Here is an 8,112-nt window from a genome sequence, read left to right on the forward strand (position 1 = left end):
TCAATTCAAGCAAGTACCCAGTGCGTGGCAGGGAAGTGCACTATGCTTTTTAAACAAATTCCCCGAATGCAGTGTGAAAAATAGCGTTTAAATGGACTTTGACAATAATATAACGCTACTAATGCAGTATAAAATACGAAGTCAAGCCCAGCTGTGAATTTGAATAATAATGCATTCTGGGAATCGTGGTCGGAAATGAAGTTCACATGACCACTTGGACACAATATTTAATCCAACTTACCTTTGAACAAGGCGCTGTGCGCTGAAACGCGTCAGGTGTTAAAGTTGTTCTTGCTGCCACGCCTATCAGAGCAATAAAGTCTCAGCATGAAATAAAACCGAAGCTGTGGGCTCCGTCTTTTTCGTGTGCCTTATTCATACAGGATTCTCCATTCCTGCTTTGGAGTCCGCCCTGCAGAGTTGGAGGCCCCCGGCAAAGTGGAGTATTGTGTGTTTATGGAACAGAGGGGGCATGACTCGCGCTATCTCACACCAGCAAATAATGGACTTCCAAGCTCAATGGTGGTGACACAAGCGAAAGGGAAACGAAGGAGGAGTTGTCCTCTTTCCGGCGGACTTCGTGTCTTCAATTCAAGCAAGTACCCAGTGCGTGGCAGGGAAGTGCACTATGCTTTTTAAACAATTTCCCCGAATGCAGTGTGAAAAATAGCGTTTAAATGGACTTTGACAATAATATAACGCTACTAATGCAGTATAAAATACCAAGTCAAGCCCAGCTGTGAATTTGAATAATAATGCATTCTGGGAATCGTGGTCGGAAATGAAGATCACATGACCACGTGGACACAATATTTAATCCAACTTACCTGTGAACAAGGCGCTGTGCGCTGAAACGCGTCAGGTGTTAAAGTTGTTCCTGCTGCCACGCCTATCAGAGCAATAAAGTCTCAGCATGAATTAAAACCGAAGCTGTGGGCTCCGTCTTTTTCGTGTGCCTTATTCAAACAGGATTCTCCATTCCTGCTTTCGATCCCGCCCTGCAGAGTTGGAGGCCCCCGGCAAAGTGGAGTATTGTGTGTTTATGGAATAGAGGGGGCATGACTCGCGCTATGTCACACCAGCAAATAATGTACTTCCAAGCTCAATGGTGGTGACACAAGCGAAAGGGAAACAAAGGAGGAGTTGTCCTCTTTCCGGCAGACTTCGTGTCTTCAATTCAAGCAAGTACCCAGTGCGTGGCAGGGAAGTGCACTATGCTTTTTAAACAATTTCCCCGAATGCAGTGTGAAAATTAGCGTTTAAATGGACTTTGACAATAATATAACGCCCAGCTGTGAATTTGAATAATAATGCATTCTGGGAATCGTGGTCGGAAATGAAGATCACATGACCACTTGGACACAATATTTAATCCAACTTACCTGTGAACAAGGCGCTGTGCGCTGAAACGCGTCAGGTGGTAAAGTTGTTCCTGCTGCCACGCCTATCAGAGCAATAAAGTCTCAGCATGAATTAAAACCGAAGCTGTGGGCTCCGTCTTTTTCGTGTGCCATATATATATATATATATATATATATATATATATATATATATTCACTGGGGAAAAATATTTTGTCTGTGAGAGTTACCAATGACTCAGTCTTGAAAAAGGTGATTATATAAAGGCACTATCGAAACGCGTCGACGCTTTACAAAAGGAACACAATCTGTGAGGAAACTGGGACCATTGATTGCTCATTTTATGTATGGTATCGGGTCTCAGCCTCTAAATGAAATAATCACGGATGGGGCCCTCCAATGACATAGTCGTCTGTCTTTTATGTGTACTCGCCCTGATTTTTATGTCAATTTGTTTTAAATGATAATTGTATGTAATTACTGTGTTTCTTGATGAGATTTTGATGTAATAGAGATACTGTATACCTATGCCCTGTTAAGCTTATGCTTTTGTAAACAAGTAGAGAAATAAATCGATATATTTTTATAACATTTCAGTTTTTTTATTAACTAGCAAAGGGTTTGAGGTGTGGGATTATACTGCTTCCTACATGTATGCGGATAGGTTGAATGTATGTGAGTGTGTTGTATAACAGGATATACAGTTAAAAGTACTAGAATAGCAATCTTTCCGAACGAAATACGTTCTGTTGACATGAAAAAACAAAGGTTACAAAGGCATAGTATTTCAAAAATAAAAGTTTAAAAAACCTTAGTAATTCACTGAAAAAATCAAAGGTTACAGGGACGTAATAGTTAGGCTCAGATTTCACTTGTACAAAACCAGTGAAATTCAGCAGTTATATACCTGAGCTAACTATAACTTACGCCCCTGCAATGCACTGCTTATGACCTCACATATTACATCACTCATGACATGGACAGTGACATCACAGATGATATCGCAAATGACATACACAGAATCACTCGCACACCCACTCACACCCCATAGAATCACTTGTACGTCCACTGACACCCACACAACCCCTTATATACCCAATCACAGTAGTCATACCAGTACTCACACAACCAATCACTCAATAATATATATATTGTCAAATAATTTGAGCAAAACAAATTTATTGTGCCTTCGTTTTCAATTCCAAAATATATAATACTTTGCAGTTTAGTCATTTTTTTTAGACACACATTTAAGTATTTAGCAAAAGTATGAACACATGAATTCATATATTTACACTTTACATCATTAAAAAATATATATTGTGCAAGTGGTCATTGATTAAATAATGCTACTTAGTCCAAATCGCAGCATATGAATTATGTTTAAAATCTAAGGGCCAGATGTAGGTGGGTAAATACCGGTCGGTAACGCCGAAATTCGGTAAATTTCAGCATTATCGACCGGTATTTAGCCATTTCTAAAGTAGGTAAGAAATCGGTAAATAAGGAACATGGACACAGAATCACATAAAAAATTATAGGCGGGCTCAGGAGAACCAGTAATCCTCTCTGGATGTCTGACAACACAAACATGTGCTTACCATAGATACTAAAAGGTCATCTTCTTTCCAGGCTATCCAGCTGTCTTCAGTGGAGGCCTGGCTGTGGGGTCTTCTTGGGGTACAGACTTGGACAAGCACTGATGAGGGATAGGAGCTCAGCTCCATCTCCGTGGTGGTGGCCTTCCTCTGGCTAGTGATCCTGGAGAAGGAGGAGACAAGGGTGTCTGCTGCCTCCAGTGCCTAGGCAGCGGATCCCAGGCATCACCATCACTGATGACTGAGACTGGTGCTCCCAAGGGCAGACACTACCTGCCAGAGCTCAAATTCATAGGTCCTCCTCCGTAAGTTTTAGAAAAGGCCTGAAGAAAGTAAACAACAGACAAAGGGAAATTCGAAAAGTGTTGATGAAATAGAGGGGACATTTTAATAAATGGGGGAGGAGGGTGTGTCAGTGCTTTAGGTGGGACAATTGGGGAAGGGGATCATTTTTAAATGTTTTTTGCCTTAGGCTCAGGCAAAGGGGTGGGTCTGTTGCGGGTGGAGCGGATGGGTGTTTTTTGGTATAAAAGAAACAGGTTAGGGTACAACATGTGGGCTTTAGGCTTTTTAATAGATTTGTATTACTAGGTGGTATGTGCATGTCTGTTTAATGTGCATCTCTGTTACTTAAAACAGAACCCTGTCTACCTAGTACCCACAGTCAGAGGCTAAGCCCCGCACTGCTCACATTACATACATGTCCATCCCACTTGTCATCTCTCATGTCTCTCTCTCTCTTAGGTCCCAGGTCCTGAACCAGGCTACCTCCACCAGCACGCACTCACACAATCAGTATCGGAATACTAACCATGCCCAGCTGTCCCATTAGTGTCTTGATGTCACGTGAGCAGCGCCCACCCTCCCATCACTGATTTATGTATGCTTCCCTAACTTCTGCATTCACCACTTAGGAATACTTACTTAAGTTACGCCTCATAGAACAAAGATGTCACGTTATCAAGCCACAACCCAACCACTCCCTCCTTCCAGTTCTTAGAAGCTCTCCCCTGAGTAGACGTTGTGTTGTCTGGTACCTCCTCTAATAGTAAATGTAGGGGTTTTGTCAAAGGGCCTTAAGGGTGGTGGCCCTAACAGGCCAACCCAGGGAAGACATCATAGGGAAAACAAGGTTATTCTTATTCTGAATGAAACAGGTGAACCAGCAAAAGGATTTTCATTCTGCAATATGCAACTAAGAACGGACATCTTGTTTAAGCAACATGGCGTAATTGTGCAATTGTGGTCATTACATGTCTTTTAGGTAAAGCAAAATTCCTGAGATTAGTCCAGATTAAATTAGAATAGTAAAACTTACTCCCAGGACTATATATGCTGATAATTCTATTAGGTGCCCTTGAAGGGGTTGGCTTTATGGAAGACTATGAACAGAGATTTTACTGAGCAGACGAGTTTGTGAGCAGGTGCATCAGTGGTCTGGACCAAATTGTCTCCGAGACAGGTCTGGCAGCAGTGATAATTAAACTATGGTGGAAAGTGAATAGACATATGGGAAATCAAGCACAGAGAACTTAGGGCCCTATTTAGATCTCGGCAGATGGAATACTCTGTCACAAACGTGACGGATATCCTTTCCGCTGAATTATAATCTACATAGTATATAATGGGATTGTAATATGGCGGATGGGCTAGTGGTCATGTTTGTGACTGAGTATTACCCTCTGTCAAGATCTAAGTTAGGCCCTTAGATAAAAAAGTATCAGTTTTTTAAGGAAGAAATGGTTCATTTGCCATTCATGGGTATGAAGTAGGCCTGGGCGGAGTTCAAGTGACCAAAAAACTCCACCATGTTACGTGGAGTCCCACAAGCGGCGGAGTGTGTTCATTGCGCCTTTCGAGCTGATTTTTAGCACTGGGTGTTTGTTCCGCGCTGCAAGAGGGCACTGCTTCTTTCTGCAGCTCGAGTAGATGTTCTACTCGAGCAGCAGCTTTCTCCATGCGAACGTACGGTTTCTCAGTCCGAGCGGTAGCGGCCATCCACAACTGCCTGCATTTAGGAATCTCGCCAGGACGTTGTCTGGAGTAAGATTTTTCACAATCGCACTCACCAACATAACGTTGGCGAGCGTGAGTGAGGAAAAAAACTCTCCCCTTTTTTCGGATCGCTGCACGCTATGCCGAGCGCGGAGTGGAAAAAACTCTGCATACTCCCCAAGCGGAGCGGAATTTCACGCCCAAGCCTAGTATGAATCTGTTCCTGAAGGAGAAGAAAGATAGGCTGGCAGCTTCGTTGGATTAAAGGATGTGATGATGGAAGGAATGGGACAGTTTGGAGGTCAGTTTTTCTGGATGACAAATTTCTTTTTTTTTTTTTATCAAGGATGGAGAGATGGTTGGTCTAAATAATGTTCGATTGATCAGAGGGATAGCAATTGCATGTGGATGGGAGCCTGAAGTTGAAGCCAGAAGTAATCCAAACTTGAACAAGTGGTTGTTGGGTAGGGACTTGATTTAGATAGGGTTGTTGGGCAGAGTTTTCCGAGATGTTTTTGGAAAGAGTTAAGGCAAAAGGGGTTGGTTTGTATAAGAGTGGGGGAGACAGATTAGGTATATCTCAATAGTTAGTCTGTAAAGCTTAAATCGGGGTTTGCTAAATGTGATTGTGCATCTCACTCATTGAAATGGCCTTTTTTACACTTACAGGTGCTCTGATTTCTGGCTTGTACTGTCTCATCGGATGGGAGCTCTCTCTTTTATTAGGGGTTGGTAGGGGTTGTGTTAGGTGAGTAGGAAGGGGTCCTCTTTTTTGGTAAATATACCAACGCGTCCATTACTGTATAGGTTGGGGCACCAACCTTCCCAATGACTTGGAAATTAGATATGGCAGCCATGGTGATTGCTGGGTTTTAATGGGGCATTAAAGGTAGGTTGAATGTGGGTTATTTGGTAAGGAGGTAAGAAAATGTTTCAAAGTTGATGGAACAGGTGAGTAAAGGAATTGTTTGTAGTATAGTCACTCATCAGCATTTGCTATGTGTATGAAGTGACAGGTCTGTAAGTATTTATCTAGGATAGAGTGATAGTTGGTTTCGCTACTGGTCAGGTGGCGCATCTCATGGGAGGGTTTTGGACTGTGAAGCTCTTGAGATGGAAGTAAACAGAATTTAGGGGGCCGGACGTTGGCCTGTGAGGTGATTAAGGTAGGCCTGTCGGGCAGGGGTTTCAGATCTGCATTTTGGGAAGAATTAAGAGAAAGGGGATGATTAGTCTAAGGGTGGGGGGCACTATTAGAACTATCTCAATGTATAGCAAGGTTGTATATAGTATTTAACGCTAAAGCCAGAATTTATCAATGTGATTGCTCACCTGTCTCATTCAAATGGAATTTTTTCATATTTGCAATTGTTTTCAGTGGTTACTGGTTTGTGTACTCGAGGATACTTTGGGTAAATAGAGAGACGGATGACAACTCCCTGCTAGTGGGACAGGAGATTGCTAGTGGCAAAAAGACACCTATCTGGACCTTTACATATACGTCCACTGATATAGTGATCATAGATCGGATTAGGATCGTCAACAAACCTGGTTTTACATTTGACAAAGAGAATATCTTCTGTGCTGTCTTGTGGGATGGCATTACCACCACATTAGAAATAGTTCTGGACAAGTGGGATTGAAGCCTTGAAAAAGTTGCGGGACTACTTTCCCAGTGTGGCGAGGAAACACATGTTGGCTGGCTAAAGATCCTTCTTTTGGGGAAAAAAGGAACAAAAGAGGAAAAGAATAAAGGGAAGAACTTAACTACTGTGTTTCTGAATTGCGTGTACTAACGCATATTACTGTGTGTTTATTTGAAGACTTTAAGACGTGTGCTGGGGACTGTATTTATGTTTGTGTTGGCCTAGGCCACAATTTTGGGGATACTGGTGGTTCTCTTCACCTTGCAGCACCGTTATCTGATATTGTTCTTGTGTAGATACTAGTGCGACATCACCTGAGTGGTAACATATTACCTATCTTTATACCACCGACTGTTGGAATCAAGGAGAATAGAGTGCTTAGTGGAAGATAGTGGAAAACTAGAGAAAACATGAACTGCTAAGAAGAAAGCAGGGGGTCCATGTTGATAGGCCAAGAAGCAGTGGGGTGTCTGCGCGCCCTCAGATCTTGCGCACTAGAATAGCTCATTAAGGGTGGACAGCTCGTTATACAACTCTTACCTCACACCTGTCAAGCCCCCCTCTCCCTCCTGCCAGGATAATGAAAGCAGCCTGTTAATTGTGGTATTTACCTGAGACAAAAATTTCTACCAATTAGACTAGTATCTCCCCTTGATGTTTCATGTTAGCTTCGGCCCTTCGATCACCAGGTGTCACCAATGCCAACACCGGCCTTGAAGAGAGACAGATCTCGTCGCCTGTCCAGAGCCACCTTGTCGGCAGTAGAAGAGAAGTGAATCTTATCCGAACTTCCAGAAACATACTCCTGATGCAGAAGACAAGCTTCATTGGTCCAAGTGAACAATATTTGGATCCAGCTCTGACCTCTCTTCTTACCCTGAAGAACATCATCACCTGAGAGAGCAACAGCTCACCATCACCTAAGAGACACTAGTGCCAGCCACCTAAAAGTTAGGGACTTCAACCAAACCTCAGAATCTTACGGCTTATTGTTGGAAAGAGCCTGGCCTTACCCCAACCCGGGGACTCCTACTGATAATGGTCAGTGAGAACTGGACCGTGTCCCAAACTACAGAACCCTACTCCAGTAGGCGTTTAGAGATGGACCTCCTGGTTTCTGGACAATGATTAGTTGTGAGAAAACCGAACTGTCACCCACTATTAAAAAAAAAAAATACTCCCAGAACAGACCTGGGCCTCGTCTCCATCAGAAACAATGCTACCTCAAGCCAGGGACAACCAGACCCTCGGCCCGTCACACCACTCCTGGAAGGTGATGTACGACCGGTTGGCCATAGCTGTGCTGACTTTGGCCATGGCCCTGCTGACTGCTTTCCTCTTGCTGCAGAACATGTGGAAGGTGCTGGCCATGATGCTTCTACTTCCGCTGGCCCCGCGCCTCATGCAGGTTTTTGCGACAGGAAGTGACGTCAACGCCCTGCGCTCCGGCGCCATCAGCCCCGCCAACCGGCGCGCGCAGTGCACGCTGGCCTGTCACCTGCTGCAGATGACGC

The sequence above is a fragment of the Lissotriton helveticus genome, chromosome 7 (genome assembly GCF_964261635.1).
Source record: "Lissotriton helveticus chromosome 7, aLisHel1.1, whole genome shotgun sequence".
NCBI lineage: Eukaryota > Metazoa > Chordata > Amphibia > Caudata > Salamandridae > Lissotriton > Lissotriton helveticus.